The following is a 23,266-nucleotide window of genomic DNA, read 5'->3' on the forward strand; positions in this document are numbered from 1 at the left end:
AGTTAATTATCCTTTTGTAGGAAGGTTGTTGAGGAGTATAGGAGATCTGAGCTAAAAATAACAGAACAAAAGTGGCTTGTGCTCTGACATTCTTAAAAGAAGGAGGGTATTGGGAAATATGCCAGAGAAATAGAAGGCATGGGCAAAACAAGCAAAAGGTCACCAAGTTAAGTAGACAGTGAACAGGTTCAAAGATGTAGGACAGCATCAAGTCAAAAACAGACAAATGTCCAAAATAAAACACTGAAAAAACAAAGCTATAATCACTAGGCAAACGTATTGCAGTTAAAAAAGGTGACAAACACAAGATACCACAGAATGCTAACAACAAACACAGAGCAAATTTGCCCAGTGAAAGATCATTGTGCAAGTGAGAAGAGCCTGCTTAAATAATAATAATTCCAACTGAGGTCAGATGAACTTCAGGTGATCACTGCATAACTGAGAGGTATGGTTTGACAATGTGCAAATATCACATAAGAAGATAGGATGATTGGTGAATGAAATTAAAGTTTGTTTCACTAAAACTTCATGTCATTACCATACATTGCTCTTTTAACTGTTTGCATCATTCTAAAGTAATTTAAAAACCCATTATCACACAAAAGATTTGATTCTTTAAATGACATACAGGCAGCACAGCTGATTTTCTGTCAAATGTGTGATCAAAATAGTGGCCTTATGATTTTAGATTTCTTCAGTTAGCCAGCACATCATCACTGAATATTCCTGTCCTGGATGAAAAAAGCACACATGTGCCGCTATGAAATAAACAAGCAATAGGCCTTTATTTAGCAGGTAGTAGAGAGTTTTAGCTTTAAGGCACATGTGCAAATGAGCTCAAAAGAGAGAGATTCCATCCATTTTCTAAACTGCTTAGCTTTGTTAATGAGATCAGCTACATACAGGAATATGGAAAGTGATCTAAACATGCATTTTTTCTGAAGTTTTCACATGCAAGGAAGTGGATAACCTCCCAGCTGCAACAGATACTACTAAGGAGGTACTGAGTAATTTGGGAATTGTGGAAGTAGAAGTACTGTTTAGATTAAATAAGCTAAAATCTAGCAAATCACCAGAACCCGGTGACATTTCTCTTCAAGTGCTTAAGGAGGTTAGTGGGTACATATACATCAGCCAGCTATGGTGCTCTATAGGTTAATGGGTTCCATTTAAAGCTGTCTAAATTAGACAATGCTGTTATTATAGTGCTTATAAAACTCATACTTTTTAAAGAAATTGAACAACAAACTGCCTTCTGAAAGGAGTAAACTAAATTTTACATAATGGTCGCTGTGTACTTGCTCTCCTATCCACAAGAGAAATATCTCTTGTTTCTGTTGTACATGGCAACCAAGCTAAATATTAACTCATGACAGCGGAATGAGGAACAAGCAAAAAGACCCAAACAATAATTTTCAAGGCTGCCAAAAACTAATTTCCTATAATCCATTGTTTAAGTGACCAATGTGGGCTGGCCAAGAACCAAAAAAAAAAGGGAGAGATTCCATATATCTGCAGAGTAAATAAAATTAAAACAAGCAGCCAACAACAACTGCAACATAACAGATTTTCACCTAGGGTAAATCAAGGATTTGAACTTAATACATGCTACTGCAGGAAGCCAATATAGTGATCTAGAAAGAGAAGTGACATGTGTCTGTCTTGGATGGTTGAACACCAGATGTGGCAGGGATTGTGAATCATCTGCAGTGACTTGGTAGCACAAGCCAGTACTCCTGCCAACAGACAGTTGCAGTAGTCTATATATGACAAGACCAAAGCCTGGACCAGGAGTTGTGTTGCATACTCTGTCACATACAGTTTGACCTTGAAGATGTTGCATAAAGTGAAGCTGCAAGACCGAGACTACGCTTTTTGCCTGTATCCTCCATAAAGATTGTTAAACACAGGATGCTTTGCTTCCACCTGACTCTCCAACTTTCAAACTTTCCTACTCTGTCCTTTCTCCTATTACGGGTCACAGCATTGCAGGAGAAAGTGTTCCAGGACAACAGCTGCATATTAACATGTGCACAGCTGAAAATAACACCCCACTGAAAACAGAAAAAAATGGACACCACTGATAAAGAAGCTGCAGTCTGCCAAGTAAACTGTAGTTCATTTCAGTTAATAAGTTGGGCGAATCCTGGGATGTACTTCAAAAACTCAGTATAGATATTGTGGAGAATGTTTAGGGAAAAAAGTAATGTTAGACAATAGTCACAAGCAGAGCAGGTATACTATGGTAACCATTACGCAGAACGTGATAAGAGCCACAGCTGGCAAGAGAGTGTCATGAAAGAGCCCACCTGCCCTCCACATCATTAACAATACATAGCAAGCAGAGAGGTACAAAATGATTTTTTTAATAGACAAAACTAATACAATGGATAATACACAAAAGAGAAAACAACCACTGACTTGAATCTCTGTGTATCCCATGAAGTGCCTCAACCACTTAACCATCAAAATTTTATTCCGAAGTGCTTTGTTTCTCACCTTTCATGTACCTTTTCTCTCGTAGACCCCAGTGTCTCTTTCTTCTGCCAGCTGAATGTCTGTCTAATTTTTGTTGCCATTACTAGTATTTCCTGCTCCTCCCTGTATTGGGATGGGGTCATGTAACCTCAGCAGCTGCTGGTCGCTTGCCCTCTAGTATTGTTTGAACACTACATCCTTTGCTGTCACATACACTGTAGAGCATTACAGGCAAAAATGTAATTTATGTGCTGCAAAAATGCATCTATTACTCATATAATGTTTTGTAATATGACCTTAACAAAGGCTTCTTATGGTCTTAACAACACTTACAAAACATCAGTGTAGTGGTTAAGTATCTCAGTGCAGTGTGGCATATTTAGAGCCTTTGATATGCTAGTAAAAAATATGAAGGAATCATAGGTCTTATAATAAAGTATGCTATATTAAGAGAAACATTTGCCCTTGAAGCCATTTTTGAATATCCTATAATTAAGTTATTTTAGTAGGCCATATTGCAGAAATGATATACTATTTTACTGAAGTGCTATTAAGACCACAAGAGGCCTTTGTTAGGTTCTTGTTCTGTAACGTATATTGATGCATTTTTGCAGCACCTAAAATAAGTGTTACCACCTTATTTTTATAACTAGCCATCTAAGATAGGTTGAAATCTAAGTAATCAATGCAGATCTCACGCTTTTTATTTGATACATGGATTGTCTATTTGGTCTGATATAATACACACCCAATCCCTTTCCCTCACAGTGGCCTTTTCCTCTTCGGATAGAGCTGCCTGTTTTTGTCCCTTCCTCTTGGTGTCACTCGTCAATCTGACAATTCTTATAGTTAAGTGTTTTGCTGGAAAAATATGAAGGTGGTCACTCATCTACTGCTCACCATGCAATGTTATAAGTCATTGGCATTACAGATATAAACCTTGTCCATATGGCCTGAGCGGTTCCAAGAAAGTCACTATCATGCTGCTGTTGCCAGGATATATTTCCAAAAAACAGAATAAGCCAATAAGACCAGTTTTTTTTTATTTTTAGACCTTTATTTTGGTATATTTCTATTATCATTTTTGATTTCTTACCTTTCTTCTGCATGTTTTACCTATTTTTTAAAATTTTCTTAATAACATTTGCAAGTGGATGGACACACAGAGGCAATTATCCTTTGTCACACACGTGCGCTTAGGAAGCACTCAACAAGCCCTGATATGCAGTACTAATGCCTCTCTCTCTTTTTTGTCAGACAAAAAGAAGAAAAATAACCCACCTTCCATACTTCCAGGCTCCCAAGATGCCCACCAAACATTACTTCCGCATCCGGCTCCAACTCAATGACGTCACGTCCAGTCTCCTGAAGATGACGTCACTTCCAGTATTACATCACTTCTGGCACCCTCTGATGACGTCATTTCCATCTGCCAGTCACAATGTTATCTCCTGCCACATCATTTCCACCCGGCATTTTGTTACTGTATATAAAAGCCATCTTTGTCATGTCCACTTATCAACTGCTGTAAAAAGTATTTTGATCACTTATTTTTGTCGTTTTTCATTCTTTAATAATAATAATTCTTTGCATTTATATAGTGCTTTTTCTCACTACTCAAAGCGCTCAGCAATTGCAGGTTAAGGGCCTTGCTCAAGGGCCCAACAGAGCAGAGTCCCTATTGGCATTTACGGGATTTGAACCAGCAACCTTCCGATTGCCAGTGCAAATCCCTAGCCTCAGTGCCACCACTCCACCTAAACTTTGTCCATTGGACATTATACTGGGATGGTCCCCAACTCTTTTCCTTTGTGGAAGTTGTCTTATTTTCATCACACCTTTTATTAAGGTAGATTTTACGTTTGGCTGATACATTTACTATGGTAAAATACACAACAGGATACTTTATAACTGTCTACAAACTTTTTTTACATTTGAAGTATACTAATGGATGATAAATTGGACTGGACTGCCAATACTGATTCTCTGTACAAGAGAGGACAGAGCCAACTATACTTCCTTAGAAGACTGGCATCCTTCAACATCTGCAATAAGATACGCAGATGTTCTATCAGACAGTTGTGGTGAATGCCCTCTTCTACGCAGTGGTGTGCTGGGGAGGCAGCATAAAGAAGAAGGACGCCTCACGCCTGGACAAACTGGTGAGGAAGGCAGGCTCTATTGTTGGCATAGAGCTGGACAGTTTGACATCCGTGGCAGAGCGACGGGCGCTCAGCAGGCTCCTATCAATTATGGAAAATCCACTGCATCCACTAAACAGTGTCATCTCCAGACAGAGGAGCAGCTTCAGCAACAGACTGCTGTCACTGTCCTGCTCCACTGACAGACTGAGGAGATTGTTCCTCCCCCAAACTATATGACTCTTCAATTCCACCCATGGGGTGGGGTTGTCTGTTTTTACCTGCATTTTTATTACTCTTTAATTTAATATTGTTTTTTTTTGTATCAGTATGCTCCCCTTGGGATTAATAAACTATCTATCTATCTATCTATCTATCTATCTATCTATCTATCTATCTATCTATCTATCTATCTATCTATCTATCTATTGTTAAGTAACTAACTCAGGTTCATATAATGTGGGAGAGGCTAAAATAAACAAGCATCCTTGGGGTTTCAGGTTCATGCCTTAGCCACTACACAATACTGGCTGCTTATCATATGACCCTTTCAGAGCACTCAACACACGTGCGGGTTTTCTGGCTCATGGCAGACCCTCCATTGCCTCACTGGCATACACAGGCTCTGACCTGTACTGTGCCATTTTCTTGCTCCTCTTGCTCATAGCAATCTGTCACATATAGAGTACTCCCTCACAAGGTATTATTCAGTTTGTGATCTGCTTAGCCACTTGACATTTTTCCCCAGTGTATTTCATTCTGTGGTTTAACAGAAGAAATAAAAGAAGAAGTACATTATAGACTAGCATTGCTTCAAAGAGAAAACACTGCCAGAACTGAATGTGTTTTAATGGCCTGATGATGGATACGAGTGTGAGCCATCCCATACTTGTATTGTATAGTCAGTCAATGGAGCAAGGCTATTTTAGACACCTTATGTACCCTTTCTCTACCAACATGCTGTAACCTATGGAAAAAGTGACTTAAAAATGAATAGGTTGAATTGATGTAAATCATTTTTATACTAGACTATACACTTACATTGCTTTTCTCATTTCGTTTGGTCACCTGCTTGTTCCCAACCCTCATACAGTATAACTTGCCTTGAATTTTACTTTTTAGTACACTGATTATTTGGATGACAGCATTTCAACATTTCATGTAAAAATACTGTGTAGTTTTAGTAAAGTGTGAAGTTCTAATCAGTTTTGTTTCTCTGGATCATGTTCAAGTTTGCAGCTTACACTTGTAGCCATGACAACACAATTATACCGCTGTTCTCATGATGAGATCCTTCCCCATGCTGTTTACACTACAAAGACATCCCAGTGCCTGACAGGAGTGTGTGAGTCTGTATTTTATCTACTTGAAAATAATTGCCCAAAGCACACACTTTCATGAGTGATAAATGTAGAACCATTCATTCATATATTGATAAACATTTTATGGTGGATAAATTCAATAAGTATATGCTGTAAAATTATGATCTTGATTTTAACATTATCTGATAGGAAGAAAAGTATAGTAAAGGTGCTTTATTTGGTTCAGTACAGAAAGCTGGAGAAGTTTTTACTTACGTCAGACTCTTTGTGATGTTTTTCATCTTGTAATATGAAAGGACTTAAGTAATAAGAAAACTAAATATTGGAACCTGAATTATAAAGTCTTTAAATAAACTTTATAAAAAATGCATATATTTTGACTTGCTGCAAAATTCAGAATCATTGTTTTTAAGCTATCCCTCACCATTTTATAAGTTTATACATCCATCCATCCATTATCCAACCTGCTATATCATAACTACAGGGTCATGGGGGTCTGCTGGGGCCAATCCCAGCCAACACAGGGCACTAGGCAGGAAACAAACCTCGGGCAGGGCGCCAGCCCAACGCAGAAGTTTATACATTTGCATTCTCAGTATTGTCCTATTTACAGAGTACAGATACATTTTTACTTGCATGTACTAATCAAAAATGTAACATCACCAGTCTCCTGTGCCATGATTAGTGAACATTATTTTGAAACTTGTGTCTTTCTTACCTGGATTATGTCATTTCCCTTCCCTGTGTTATTATTATTGTAATAAAAATACCATTTTGGGCTCTTTGGTATTATTTTAAACCAGTAACGGCACACTGTACAATAACGTGCAGTGAATACACTTGACTTGAGCATTCATAGTTTTCATCCTCTTTCTCTGTATGTTTAGCATTCCTTTGCTCAAAGGTTGATGTGCTTGCTGCTTCCTTATTAGCTCTTCTTTTCTCCACCCTAACGGCCCGCTTCTTTTTTCTTTCGTCGGCATCATTTCGCGTTAAAACCGATTAAATCAGTGTTTGTGTTGCAATTGCTTAGTTCGTTTTCTTTAATTTTTCACTTAAGCTGGCACTTAAGCCTTCAATCTGCCTCAAGAGTGATGTAAGATTTGAAGAGGTAGGGGAAGTGACGGCGAAAGTAGTAGGGATGAGAGCTACAATAAAATAAAATAAAAATAAAAAAAGGAATAACCTTGGAGGTCAATCATCACCCTGAAAGCGGATAGTAGACATCACGTAGTATATGTGTACCAAATTTCAGGTCAATAGGTCAAATGGTTTGCAAGCTACAAGTGATTTAAAATCCTAGACAGACAAACGAACAACCACGGTAATGTATTATATATTAAGATAAACAGAAAAGGAAAACTCTGGTGCCTCTGTGGGGGGCTACTGTATAAATGGGTCTTGACCCCCTGTCTATCCAGTGAGAAGGAGAGATACACAAAGTACAAATAAGCAGAAAGACAAAGGAAACTCTGCTACCTCCGTGGAAGTCTCTAAACAGGTCCTGAACTCCTACTGTATGTATTTGATGTTTCTTCTCTGGGATGGACAGATTCACACAATTCAAACTGGATGAAAGATAAGTGTAAGACAAAATCTTTTATTTATGAATTGAATTTGTGAAATGTTATGACTATGCCTGTCTGTCTTGACTAAGCCATTATGAATTATTTGTATCAGCACATCAATATAGAAATGAGATTATATGACATTTCAACTTTTTCTGTTGTCCATTTAACTATTTTAAGACCTTTAGATAATGTAAAGGCATAGATGTATTTAAATGGCATACCATTTACCTGTTTTCTGATTGGTGAAAAATGAAGTGTTATGTAAATGAATCTATCTTATTTAAGGCCATTGCTTGGTCATTTTAGCCAGTATTTTCCTAACAATGAGCAAAACTATGGTGCCTTTGTGGACATCTTTAAATGTGCTTTAAGCCCCTGTACACAAAGTACACATAAACAGAAAAATAAACTAAACTCTGCTGCCTCAGTCTGCTCAAAGAGGTCCTGAACCCTGGTCTGTTTATACTGTCTAGTATAAAGCAGTATTTGCGAGACCCACTACTGTCACAACAGATACTGTACTTGCATAAATTGGCTGAGGCAGATACAATGAGCATCAACAATATTAAAAAGGATCTGAAAATGTATGAGTTTAAGCCCATTAAAATGAATAAAGAAAAAGCAGACATATACAGTAGTAATTGTTTTCAATTATCATTGAAAGAAATGAAAACCAGTTGCCATCTGCTTGCTGCAATATTTGTTTAAGCATTTTACCATACAATAGTCATATGACAGGTACTGTAGCTCAAGTATTGTATAAGGCATCACTGGTACTGTCAAAAAACAAATACAGCACACGATATATGAATTAAATTTAAATACATTTTTTTTCCTTCCAAAGCACCTTTCCACAGACCTCTTTCCAACAATCAGCCACAAATCAATGAATCTTCCTCTTTCCGTCCACCAGTTGAGTGTTGCTTGCTGCCTCCCAACTCTGACTCGACCAAGTGAGGCAGCAGGCTCTTTTTAAAACTGGACCCAGGAATACTTCTGGTGTCATGCCGTTTCTTGAAGTGGTTCCAGGCCATGGAGAAAGTAGGAAGGTTCCCCCCCAGCAGTGCTCTCTCTCAATCCCCAATTACCCTAACAGGGGTACACTTCTGGAATCCATCTCCTAAGCACCACTGAGGGTAACCCGACTAGGTTCCCATACAAGGACCACTGCCACCTGGCATATGGGGGAACCACTCTATTTGTTGTTCGACTCTGACCTCCTGTCCATGTAAGAAACTATCCTTTTTCCCAGCCGGGATGTCCGTTATACTCCCGTATTTATCTTTGGAAATTTGGTAACAAATATTAATGGGAAATCTTGCATTCAACATTAGCAATAGAGTCTTTGGATTTGATTAAAGGGCGGCACGGTGGCGCAGTGGTAGCGCTGCTGCCTCGCAGTTAGGAGACCCAGGTTTGCTTTCCGGGTCCTCCCTGTGTAGAGTTTGCATGTTCTCCCCGTGTTTGCGTGGGTTTCCTCCGGGCACTCTGGTTTCCTCCCACAGTCCAAAGACATGCAGGTCAGGTGGATTGGCGATTCTAAATTGGCCCTAGTATGTGCTTGGTGTGTTTGTGTGTGTCCTGCGGTGGGTTGGCACCCTGCCTGGGATTGGTTCCTGCCTTGTGCCCTGTGTTGGCTGGGATTGGCTCCAGCAGACCCCCGTGACCCTGTGTTCAGATTCAGCGGGTTGGAATATGGATGGATGGATGGATGGATGGATGGATGGATGGATGGATGGATGGATTTGATTAAAAGGTACTCAAGGAGCAACTGTGGCAGCAGCAGGAACTAAAGCCAATTTTTGGTGATGAGTTCAGTGAGATCACACATATAACTTTCACGGTTGTTAGGCAGACTGCAGTATTTTATAAGTCATGAAAATCAAGCAGAACATTGTCCTAGCCCAGGCTGTGCTCAGCAAGGTTTGATAGCACTGATGGGTGGAAGGTAAATTTGATAAACTTCTGAACCTAAAGGGTGTACCATTCTCATAAAAGACAGTGCTCATATACTGTATCTACTGTAGTTGGATCCATTTCTGTAGAGAGACAACTGAAAACCCAAGAAATGGATGAGATCTTGCTAGAATGGTTCAAGATGCTTATTAATGTTGGTGTCACCAAAAAAGACTCTGCAGAAACTGCATTATGTTATCGAGTCAGCAACGTATTTGAATCCATATCTCAGAAATAATGTTGTTTTGGAAGTCAATAGGGGTCCTATCTGGTTCTATCTGGTGTAAGTATTAATGTGGAAACTAAGTGTAAATACACAAAATAAAAATAACAGTCAGCAATAAGAAGTCCAGCCAAACACTTGCAACATAATTTTTATAAGGATGGGCATATAAAATGTTTAGGCCCTGTACAAACTGAAAATGTTCCAGTTTATGGTGTGAAATAAACAAATCAGTAAATAGTGGCAATTTAACTGAGAATGTCTTGACTTTATTTTTATAAGTCCCAAAACAAAAAACATATGTTTGATCTCTTAGTGAAATTTTCTGAAAGACAGTGGGAAATCTTGCTAGGCCTAGACTTGTCAGCTTGTTATTACCCTCACCCTTACCAGAACATGCAGAGGGATCCTGTAGTGAAATGAGCTTTTGGTGTTAATGTAAAATATGCTATGAAAAATTCTTTCCCTAGCCACAGAATACAAAGAGGATATGTCTTTAAAGCTGCATTTTTATCATGTAAACATCAGTGGGTGTCCTCTTTAGCCAAGGAACCCTAATTTAAAAGTCACAATAACACTAGGACAAAATGCAAGGAATTCAAGCACTTTATATCTTTATTATGATTTGATAACATCCTAATGCAACAGCACTGTCTTACTGTTGCACATCTCAGCAAGAGATCATTATACGTGAAAAGCCGTGACTGGTGTCTGACATTTTCCTGTGTAATGACTCTTGTAAAAACAGTCAAGTGGAGAGTCTGATGGATTCTTAAATCTGTTAGCACCTCATTTTTTTGAGCAATTGATTGAACTTCTCTTTCTGCAAGGTAAGATGAAACGCGACAGCGGCATCTACATTATATTGAAGAGTCAACAGCTTACAAATTACACTCAAATTAATTGCAAAAGAGAGAGGAGGTTGGGAGCATGCACTGAAACAGTGCATTGCCACACCTACCACATGACAAACTGAGTCAGAATCCAAAATTAGGATCAGAGTGCAGCAGTGCAATGGGTGATGCCTTGGTACCACACTAGTTTGAATGGAATAGAACAGTGTGAGGTTTTTTACAGTGGCTAGAGTGCCAATCCTGCCACCAACCCCCAAGTTTTCATTGCAAGTTGGAGGACCTGCTTGCAGAGCTGCATGCAGGTTAATGTCATACCCAGGACAGAGCAATTGCAGGTTAAGGACCCAATAAAGTGGATTCACTTCTGGCATTAATGGGTTTTGAATCAGGAACCTTCCGATTGACAGTGGAGATCCCTAGCCTCAGTGCCACCACTCCGCCCTGAAAGGTGCAAAAGGTGATTACCTAAATGATCCTAGCACTTTTCAGCTGAGAGTTTTCTATGTGATTTTTCGGATCATTTACACATTTTCAGCATAGCATTACATCCCTTTATTTGAATATTGGTTGAAACTAGTGATAGCGTGAAATGCGACGTGGTGGTTAAGATGAAATACTGGTACACTAGTGCCACATAATGCAAATTGTGTTACCCGCATCAAGATATCTGGCCTATCTTACAACATCTGAAAATGTGGAAGTATCTGATATCATAATGTACATATAAAAAGTGCATTGTCGTGATATTCACCATATAGGAAGTGAGTAAGGACTATTAAAGAGATGAGGTAATGCTTTTTAATTGTCATTTACTGATGTCACAATGAACACGCATATATTGATACCTGCTGTGAGAGATGGCCAGCAGCTCAACCCACCTGGGACACAACTAGAATGGAAGGATTGAGGAAGGCAGCTACTTGTGGACACTGCCTCCCCCAAAATGTTAAATAACAGTTCCCCTGGAATGTAGCGGTGCCCAGGATTCCTGCAGGGCATCCTGGAACTTGGAGTTCAGTTTCTTAGTCCTGTTGGGTGCCATGGGTGCTGCCAGGGCAAGCTGTGAAAAGACCTGGGGAGCCATGCTTCCCTTGCAGCCCGGATTACCTCCAGGCTGACTAAAGAACTTGAATTCTCCAGCTGACCCAGAAGTGCTGGCAAGTCACATGGGAGGAAGAGCAGAAGCACTTCCAGGTCAAGGACTATTTAAAGGACTGCTGGAAACCCAGCAGGCGAGCCGGAGTCGGGAGGAGTAGGACAGAGCTTGCTGGGAGGTGTGGAGGAAAGAGAATTGTGTATATTTTGAGTATTTACCTGTGCATGATTATTGTGGTTGTGGTGCTTAAGGCACTGTCGCTAAGAAGAAAAAGTATTAAAATACTTCTTGGGATTTTTACTCGGTGTCCAGAGCGTCTGTCTGTTGGGTTTAAAGGGGCAACAGCGACCCCTAGCGCCTTACACTGCCAATCATCTAGCCATCGATCCATTAACTGTTATCCAAAAGAATGTGTCCTCAATTGTAGAGACATTACTCTTACCACTGCAAAAATACATTATCCCCAGCAAAATAGAAATGTCATCAGGGATACTTTAAAAATGTAACAACTAAAATGACATAATTAACAATATCTAAGCCAAGCAATTTTTCACACTGATTACCTACTACATAGTATGATTGATCTTTATTCAATGCTGCCTAATAATAACAAAATCGATTGGATGGTGCAGAATTAGATGGTGGTATCTAAACATGAAAGCTGATGTCTACACTAAGTAAAGGTGGCATTATCATACATACTGGAGTTGATATCAAGGCAAAAGTGCAAAGGATCCACTGGTCAAATTTAAAAAGCATTCCACCATTTTGTCTCTGCTTGATGTAGTATTCATTCTCAAGTAAAAGAACCCAAACCACAAGCACTTGTCATCATACATATCTCATACATACTGAAGCTCCAAGCATTCTCCCACAAAGGTAGTAATTTATAATGTGAATGACACCTGTCAATATATTTGGATGTGAAGTGAAATCCTTGAGCCACATATTTTGACACAATTGAGGCAGGATGTTCTGTTTGGGAGTGATTTCTGCAAATCTGGGTTTTCAGCTATTTCCAACACAGTCATTTGCATCCTTCATCATGGAGGTTATCAAGCTATAGTAAACCATCCATCCATACATCCATCCATTTTCCAACCCGCTGAATCCGAACACAGGGTCACGGGGGTCTGCTGGAGCCAATCCCAGCCAACACAGGGCACAAGGCAGGAAACAATCCTGGGCAGGGTGCCAACCCACCGCAGGACACACACAAACACACCCACACACCAAGCACACACTAGGGCCAATTTAGAATCGCCAATCCACCTAACCTGCATGTCTTTGGACTGTGGGAGGAAACCGGAGCGCCCAGAGAAAACCCACGCAGACTCGGGGAGAACATGCAAACTCCACGCAGGGAGGACCCGGGAAGCGAACCCAGGTCCCCAGGTCTCCCAACTGCGAGGCAGCAGCGCTACCCACTGCGCCACCATGCTGCCCTATAGTAAACCACCAAAATATAATATAAAGGCCTTACTACAAAACAAAAGTTTTAAGAAGGGTGAAGGAAAACACAATAAGTAAACGTGTATATTCAAAAGAACAAATAAAAAATAAACATGTACAGCACACCGTGATGTTTACTTCCACATCATCATACCCAAAGTCAATTTCACTCTTCATGATACCAAGTAACATTGCCCATTGATAGATGACCCTTGGTTATCCACATTCACATTCCCTTGAATGTAACTAAAATGCCAAACTGCTTGCCATCCAATACAGACTCCAGGGTACTACAAGTAATTGCTTAATACAGACATGCCAATCAAGTGAGTTATTGCCGGTCCTGGGTCACGAACCAGCAACCTCTGAGTTCCGAAAATAAAGAACCATAGAAAAACTCCCATTCGCTCACAAGCTGTTAGTGGCACACCTTCATCTGTGACATCAGGCTGGCTTTCTTTCCCAGCCACCTTTCCTACACACACTTTCCTTTCTCTTTCTTTTTACTCTCTGCAAATCCTGGTCTCTCTCACTGATGCCAAGTTGGTGTTCACCTACTCATCTCCTGAAACTTTACTACAACTAGCGTCCAGCACCTTAACTTACAGCCAAGCACCAGGGTCAGGGTGGATTTCCATTTGCTCTAAGGCCACCAAGTTAGGGCTTTTTCTTGCTGCTGCTACAACTTCTATTGGCCTCAAGGGGCCAAATCTACAAAGCATCTCACAACTTCCTCTAATATCTTGTGCTGGTCATATCACTTCAGGAGTGGCCCACTTGTTTAAATAAGAAGGCATACTTAGTTATGGGGTGCACTCTCAATCTGCTGGATGTAATAGCAGGGGACAGAATGAAGACAAAACTGATGTCCATTATGAACAATGTTGAATATCCTTTCTATGACACAATAGCTTTGTGTACTTTAAGTATTCAGCCAAATCGTATCATGAAACGCTACTGGAGCTCTTTCATATCTACAGCAATACACTTTTACAATGCCTCTGTGTGACTTGTCTTATCTTTAGTCAAGTCGTTTTTTTTTGTTTTCTTTTTGTATTTGTTGTGTTTTGGAAGAAGGCTGCTATTGATGTTTGTTAAAATAATTTTCAACTTCAATAAAAAGCTAAATTTCAGTTTGGGATGACTACAGTACTATCTATCTATGGCATAGTATGATAACAAACATTGCTTCTGAAACTTTGTGCTGATTAATGGCCAGGTTATCTTGCCACCACTGGTATTTCCATCTTAGTCTCATAGTTCATAAAAGAAAAGGGTCAGGCAGTCCTGTCAGTAACTGGGTAACCAGCGTCCTATAGCGTCCTATAGCGTATATCATCTTTTTCTCAGGTTTCTGGCACAACTGTGCTCTGCCCTATACAATCCTATTGGTGCCTTTGCCATAGAAGCCTCTTGTCAGCCATACATGACCTAGTATTTTATTAAGTTAATATTTTATTAGGCTGTATATCTTAAGCATGCTGCACTAATTAGGTGAATCAATGTAAAAAATAGGTTAACTATTTTAAGTTACATGCTTAAAGTTATAAGACATTTATAAGTATGAAAGAGGCATTGATCTGAAAACAACATGTTTATGTTTATGCATTTGTAATAAGGAATCACACCTAGCTAACTAGACTTTTTTTGACTACTTAAAAATCATAATACATGAGAAAAGCCTTTGAAAAGGCTATTATTATTGATTCTGGGTAATGTGTTATTATTTTTTGCACTCATGCAAAAAATCTAGAAAGCACAAAAGTGACAGGAGCAACAGAATAAATTCTGCTGTTAGATGTCATATGGAGTCAAGGTGAGAATGTTGTACAACGGTAAGACTTGTATTTTTAACTGTTCCTATGCAGTCGTCTCATGTAGGTGGAATGCTGGACATTTGGCAGTACCCTGCAACCTGTGCCATAGTTGATTTGCAAGGGTATTTTTATTTGTGCTGCAATTTGAATCAGCATTCTGTACATGTGAGCTCATACTGCAGACAGCGGTCACACAGACAAGAGAAATATAAAGCAAGGTTACTGATTTCATTAAAGTTAATAAGGCTGCTTTTGTATGCAACAGTACTTTTGCATTGTGAACATCAAATTGTAATCTTGGTTTAAAAAAACATTATTGGAGAAGTATTTATGCTAAATGCTTAAATACCAAAACAAATATTGTGCATCTTTCTAGTATCTTCATTTGAAGAAATACCATACATTCAACACTTATCATACAATACAGTAAAAGTTAAATTTTCACAAACTATTAATTAAATAGATTATAATATAAAAAGATGGATACAGTTCAAGGTTATCTTTGTCAAAAAATGCATAAAATATAAGACACAAGGTGCCTGAAACTAGCGAAGTTCACAATTATGCTAAAAAGCAGTTACTTGTTGAGAATGCCATAAATAGCATATAAAAGGAAATTACTTATTTATATATTATTGGGAACATCAGCGATGTTACAAAAATCTTTCCATACACTTACTAACTACTTTATTTTGGGTCAGGTCATGAATAGGGTTTATAAGTTGAACACAGACCACATCTGGATGTTTGTTTTTCTTTTTAACCTTTTCACTCCTGTTTTTTCTGATACACATTCTCTAACCCTGACTGACTTTCCTTCCCTAAATCATTGTACTATGCAGGCTCTTGAAATTCAATTTTCTTGAACCCCACTGTTATAGTGAAATGAAACTAATGTAAGGAAAAAGTGAAAAAACATCAAGACTTCAATTATAGAAAAGATGGAATGTATATAGGACATTACAGAATCCTGGTTCTAATCAAGCATATGATTATTGTCTGGGTGGAGTTGGCATGCTCTCCCCATGTGGCACAGGTTTTCCTCCACATATTTTACTTGTCCCATTACATCCTCAAAGGCATGCATGTTTGGCTAACAGATGATTCTACACTGAGCCCACCTGATTGGACCTTGTGATGGACTAGCCCCCAGTTTAAGCTGGTTTCCCATCTTTCACCCTGTGATGCCAACATAGGCTCTGGCACTCTGTGATCCTGAACTGGATTGACCAGACCTGAGATTTATGTAAGACCAGTCTTCATGATTTTCAAACATATAACTACATTTCTTGAAGGATGTTGCATTTAATTTTGTCAGTTCTGCTCGTTAAAACTCTTTTCTTAGGCCTGCTTGTGAGATTCAAAAGACTGTAGCATTTAAATTAAATCTGAAATCTCACCTTGTCCATATTTTACTAGGCTACAGTTTCTCTGGTTTCAGTTAAATTTTTGATTGCATCTTAAAGGTATCTCATGATTGAAAATACTTGCCTTTATCAATAGAATTAATTTATTCTATTCTTGAATTTCTTAGTTTCATACTGTACATTAATCAAATGTTTTCTACAAAGTCCACTGTGATGGTACTGTATAAAATAAAGGTTGAATGACATACTTAATCTGCTCCCAGAATAAAAATGTAATGTGGCACATAAACCATTCAAAAGAAACTCTAAAGCATCAAAGGAATTCTACGTCCCAAAATGGTATTTTTTTTATCTTTTACTTAGCCTGCATTATTTGTAGTAATGGCAAAGAAAAAATGTTAATCTCATGTTTTATGGTGAATGGAGATAACAAAGTTTCTGATACAAATTGGTTTCAATGGAGATAAACACTGAACCACAACAAATAAAATTAAAATGTCCATGAAAAAATCTGTAGTTACTTGTGTTGCATAATCAGTACGTCAGTTATTCGGTTACAATGTCCAAAGCACATAACTTTTTAGCAAAAATCTTATTAAATAAACACTTCTGGGAAATGAAAGTGGTGCAAGGATGTGAAATGTATCCAACTGAATTACAGCTTTTGAATTGAAGACTCACATCTTCAACTCCCCACCCGTCCCTTCTTACCGGTCAAGTGCATTGCCTTGGGTGGAATATTCCTTTAATATATACTGTAATGTTTAGTATTTAATATTACCCAGCTATATTTGGGTGAGCAAAGCATTGCCATGGTAGAAAGATGCAGAAAATAGGAGAACAAGGGCACAGCTCTTAGACAAACTGTATTTCAAAGGTGTTCTAAGCATATTTGTCATTATGGTAGGCAAAAAATGGGGTGCTACATAACTCATACATCTAGGAAAAGGAGGATACATGTTTATGGTAATACGGGTCGACAACTGCCACAGAGCTAAATGATTGCTAATTTTATTGTAACTGGAACCCATGATTATAGTAATGGACATGTGTCTTGTTATGGGGAATAGTTATTATCAGAGACAGGTGGTCACAAAAATAGCAAGATTTTGGAAGGCTTGAAGTAGGACTTTATTACCATTATAGCATTGCTTGGAGGTTGAATTGGACAAGGCACTGTCAGACCAATCACCCCACTGAGTAGAAAGAATGTAAAAGCTTGTGTAATGAAGCCAAAAGAGGCAGTAGGGGTTTTGTTTTATGTCCTTGTGCTATTTTTCCCACCCTTGTGTTACATTTACTTTTTCAAGTTAAAGATAACTGTAAGTACCAAACAAGCAAAAATGTACTTTCTGAGTTTCAGAAAGAAATACAATATCTTCAAGAGATTCATTTGTTTTGAAACCAGCTTAATGCAGTCCACAGTCACAGGGGCTGGAGAGTGTTGTATCCAAGCCTTTGTAACTTGTTTGTTATTATTATTTAATGGACTCCTAGTAATCAACTGTAAAGGCTCCAGCTGGCACATACTACAAAAGAAGCTCTAAAAGAAGAAGAAAAATCCCCCCTTCTGAGTTTAAATGGGTCTATTTTATATACTTTTGTTGAATGTAATTCACAACTATAAATTCCAGTCAATGACTGTATTTTGATAGGTATTGATTTAAAGAAAGTCTGATGTATTTTAACTCTAGTATGCAATTTGTGGATACTGAAAATAAAACTACAAAAGATTAGCAGCATTTGAAATACTGACATAATGTATATTGTAATGTACTGTATATTTAAACCTTAATAAGAACATCTTAGTGGAAGGGAAGATGACATGATGATGAGTTTCTAAAGATGATTAAAACAAAAGCCCTGGATACAATTAGAGAGGAGAAAGTTTGGTAACAAAAACCCTCAAATGCAAATTTAAAAAGATCAATAAATCAAATTAGAACAATGTTATTCACCCATTAAAAAGACTCAGAAACAGACATCTAGCAAACGGCTCAAACAGAATGGCTGAGAAAGTCACTTTATTCAACCTGCCCTGAAATTGAAGACTATAGGCTTGACATGGTGGTGATGAGGTAAATTTGGGAAAACCCACGTCAAATGTATTTTATTCCATTGTTTTTGTTCCTCCTTTATCGCAGTTTTCAGTAACTTCAGCCTGTGACCAGATTACATCCTGACCCAAGAGGCTTTTTCGCCAAATCTAAATTAAAACATTACATTCATCCATCCATCCATCCATTATCCAACCCGCTATATCCCAACCACAGGGTCACGGGGGTCCACTGGAGCCAATCCCAGCCAACACAGGGCGCAAGGCAGGAAACAAACCCCGGGCAGGGCGCCAGCCCACCGCAGACATTACATTCAATGATGACAAAACCAGTTATTAACGTATAACCATTTTAAAGCTAAAATTAAACAAAGCTGTCAATCTGATAAGAAAAAGGTTTATATTTTTGATATACTGTATAATGCAAGATTATGGCATAAATGTCACCAAACTAAAGTGAATTTTCAAATGCTGACATTTACCAAAATTAATTCAGTGTAGGGCGGCACGGTGGCGCAGTGAGTAGCGCTGCTGCCTCGCAGTTAGGAGATCCGGGTTCGCTTCCCGGGTCCTCCCTGCGTGGAGTTTGCATGTTCTCCCCGTGTCTGCGTGGGTTTCCTCCCACAGTCCAAAGACATGCAGGTTAGGTGCATTAGCAATTCTAAATTGTCCTTGGTGTTTGCGTGTGTCCTGCGGTGGGCTGGAGCCCTGCCTGGGGTTTGTTTCCTGCCTTGCGCCCTGTGTTGGCTGGGATTGGCTCCAGCAGACCCCCATGTCTCTGTAGTTAGGATATAGCGGGTTGGCTAATGGATGGATAATTCAGTGTACTATTTTTATTTGAAGGATACAAAAAGAAAAAAAGTAAAAACACTTTCATAATTTATATTTTTTATCTTGAATGCAATTTGTGTCTTTCATTGATTTTAAATAGAATCATTTAATAATGGACTTTTTATTTGCTGTAATTTACTATACAGTATTTACTAGTGGTAAATTGGTGGTAATTTATGTTTTTACAATTTCTTGTAATATGCAATGTAATATGGGTCTTTTATTTATTTTGAATGAAATCATTTAGTAATGGAATTTACATTTGGTGTAATGTAGTATATATACTAGTGGCACATTGGTTGTGATGACAGAATATAAGCCAAATGATCAATCCATTTGAAGTTCTGTATGTTAAGAAAATTTCATATTTTCAGGGTTGTAAATTATTTATATCACACCAGACAGAAGTGGAACTATTTTAAAGGTACACTAGGTAAAGTGCAAGATGTAATGATTAACCTAGGTTTATGGTAATCTCTGTATCAATTGTAACAGCCTAGGAGGTAAACAGAAGCAGGATTCCAGATATTCTTCCTCCACACAGGCCATAACTGGCCTTGCCTAGATTAACTTGTTGAATGCCTGGAGCTAATTCAAAAATCCACATGAAGTGGTGCTTTCTTAAATGTTTTCATAAACAAATATCTTTTTTGTCCACAGGTTTACAAATACCTCAATATCTACAGTATGCAGAATTTGCCACTTACTAAAACAATAAACTGCTTACTTAAATATATTAAACGTCTGGGGCTGTAAGTTGGGTTCACTTACAACACCATTAAAGTCTGACCAGTTCTTTAAGCTTTAAAGAGTAGCGGACAAAATCCTCAGAGAAAGGCAGAAATGCAAGGAAATGGGAAAACATGAAAGTAACAAGAATAATTTATCAGGTATTGACAAACGTTATGATCCATGCACCCATCCATCTTCTTACTTGCCTATCATGTAGAGCCAGTACCAATACTGGCAGAGGTATGGTAAAAATAAAGACTTTCAATTAAACATGATCTTAGAACATGAACGCAAATTTACCTCTGACCTTTACCTATGGATAATTGTCAGGTAGTTACATTTTTTTTTAATTTCTCATACTGAAATTGGTGGCCTGTTAGTTACCTCAGCCACTTAAGCAGTTAATGAAGCAAACAAAGCTGTGGAATGAGGGAGTTAAGCCTGGAAAATACAGAAGTCTAAATTCAACTGACTTTGTCTATGCATTGTTTGGAAATTATATTTGACATCATATAATTTTCAGTATCTCTCTGTAATAATATTTTGCCCATGAGCCATAATTAAGACAGATTTTTGATGTAAGAAGTAAATCTGTTTTCCTAAAACAGAAATGGTACTATAAACTTAAATTAATGTCTTTCTGATGGAGAAGTTTAGAGCATTGACTTGACTTGACCTTGATTTGTTTCTTCATGAAATGGCAGCCAAACAGAAATGAGACGTGAAACGAGCCAACAGATGAGCAGCTAACCTGGGATTTCAAACTCCAACCAATCTATTAATGAGAAGCTGATTCTTGCTGTTAATTAAGCCCGTTATTTAATTTTGTGGCCTGTGGCTATTCTCATTCTGCCACAGCAGACATTTCCAAAAATGTTGATTTTCTTTTTGTCAAAATGTTTTGGTGACCTGAGAGATCAACCTTACTGAGACCTTCACTTTTCTTTATTTTCAGATATTGTGTGACGGGCACAGGTGAGCTGGTCATGTGGCAGCTCATTTTGTGTCTTATTGTTTGGCTGCTAATTAAAAAAAGAGACAACTAAGGGGCCTGAGTCAAGTTAATTAAAACTAAAGCAAAAAAAGTTAATCAGCAGCAAACACTGGTCACTAATGAAGAAGATGGTTAGAATGAAAACCTGCAGCCACTGCGGCCCTCCAGGCCTGGCATTTGAAACCCATGGTCTACACTTTAAGCTTTCCTTATTTGGACAATATGCCTCTGATTGCACTTAACAGCACTGAACACTTTATTTACATTATTATAGTTAAGTGCCCTAAAGAAAAATATTAAAAATTAAATATCTATATCAGATCTACAGCTATTAATCCTGATCAGGGCTTAAAAGTGCCAAGGCAGGGTCCAGGTTAGTGAAACCCTATAACAGAAAAAATGGATGAAGAGGTGAGTAGATGAATGAACATTCAATAACTTTTAAAGAGCATAAAAAATTGTGTTAATGAAAACTGAATTGTATGTTTTCATATCAGAATTATTTATGTGCTTTCAATAACATTAAAACAGTTCAACATTATTTTTGCAATATTCATTTTGGGATACACTGGATTTTTTCTAAGGTTGTTCTTAATTATAATAGTCTTCTATAGATCATTATGATAGCATTCACCATGAAAGGTATTTTTTAATCATTGTTATTACAAAAACAATCATGCAGTATTTACCATTGCTGTCTGACATTAATTGGATCCAATTTGATCCTTGCCTGGAGTATCTTCTGAGTGGAGTTTGTATTACTGCAACTCTCTGCTGGTAGGATTACCAGCATTTATCACCAAGCTGCTGCAGATGATTCAAAACGCAGTGGTGTTCAACCAGCTGAGGCAGGCACATGTCACTTCTCTTTTCAGCTTACCACATTGGCTCCCTGTTGTGACACTATTAAGTTCAAATCCTTGATGCTTGATTACAAAGTAGTCAATGGGTCAACACCTATACATATGAAGACAATTTTGAGATCCTATGTTCCTTCTCGACCACTCAGGTCTGTTGATGCTACCTCTGTGTGGTATCAAATCTCAGTCTTGATTGCTTTCATGTGTAGCTCCTAGCTGGTTGAAAGAGCCACCCACCTCCATTTGAACTTCTGACTTCCTCAATGTGTTTAAGAAGTGTTTGAAGACTCTCTCGCTTAGTAAATTTCTGTCTAACTGACATGAGCTGTAACTAGCTTCTATTTTGTTCTGAGCTCTTCAATTGTAATGATTAATTTGTAACTTGTACTGTAATACTTGTTTCCAAACAATTCCCCAGACTGGTGTTTACTCAATTATGTTGACCTCTTTTGTATGTCGCTTTGGATAAAAGCATCTGCTAAGCAAATAAATGTCAATTTTCTCACCACATTCATTGGTTTCTTCTTACAGTCAAAAGACAACATGTGCCCTGTGAAGAATTAGTGTCCCTTTCAAGGTTGGCTTCTGCATTGCACCTGTTGCACTCTGATAATTACTTCCTTTAAACCCTGTACTATATAAAGCATATTTGAAAGAAGAAGGCATTGGACTTCTAAGCACAACGTTTCCTGGTAAGTCCTTACCATTGACTCATTTAACAACCATCAGAAAGTTACTCAACCTGCCTGAGCTCTCTCTCTATATATATGTATGTATATATATACCCTGTATATATATATATATATATATATATATATATATATATATATATATATATATATATATATACTGTATATATGCAAGCAACTATATTACAGCTCTATAAGCTTAAAGTGGCTTGAATGATGTTTACTGTTGAAAATGCCTTCAAAAGTCCGACAATCCTCAAGCAGAATTCACATTTCACAACAATGTAAAACATAAGGTACACCAAAACAGTAAAAAAAAATTAGGTAGAACAAAGTACAAACCAATACACAAGGACAAGTTTAAGAACTACACATTAAATATATCAGGTATACATTAAAGTACAGAGCCCCTATGCCAACGTATATGCAGTGCAGGATTTACGTATAAGCTACACAAGCTATAGCTTAGGGCCCCCGCCTTCTTGGGGGCCCCCAAAACAAATTGTCCGAGTGAGCAATTGTCATATATACTTAAATATACTACAGCATTATTTTTCCCAATCAGGCCCGGCCTTAGGCATAGGCGAAGTAGGCGACCGCCTAGGGCCCCGGCATCCGGGGGGCCCCGGATCGACTCCTTGGTCTAATTTTCACACATTTCACAGAGCTTCCAGGGGGGCTCCGCCCCCCTCAGGGGGCCCCTGGACCCCCCTTTCGCCTAGGGCCCCATAATACCTAAGACGGGGCCTGCGTATATGTTATAACTGGTTAGCATGAACCTGGACACAGTGGGAGATTCTAGATGCCTGTAAACAAAACCTGCC

Source organism: Erpetoichthys calabaricus, chromosome 10, assembly GCF_900747795.2.
Source record: "Erpetoichthys calabaricus chromosome 10, fErpCal1.3, whole genome shotgun sequence".
NCBI classification, from domain to species: Eukaryota; Metazoa; Chordata; class Cladistia; order Polypteriformes; family Polypteridae; genus Erpetoichthys; species Erpetoichthys calabaricus.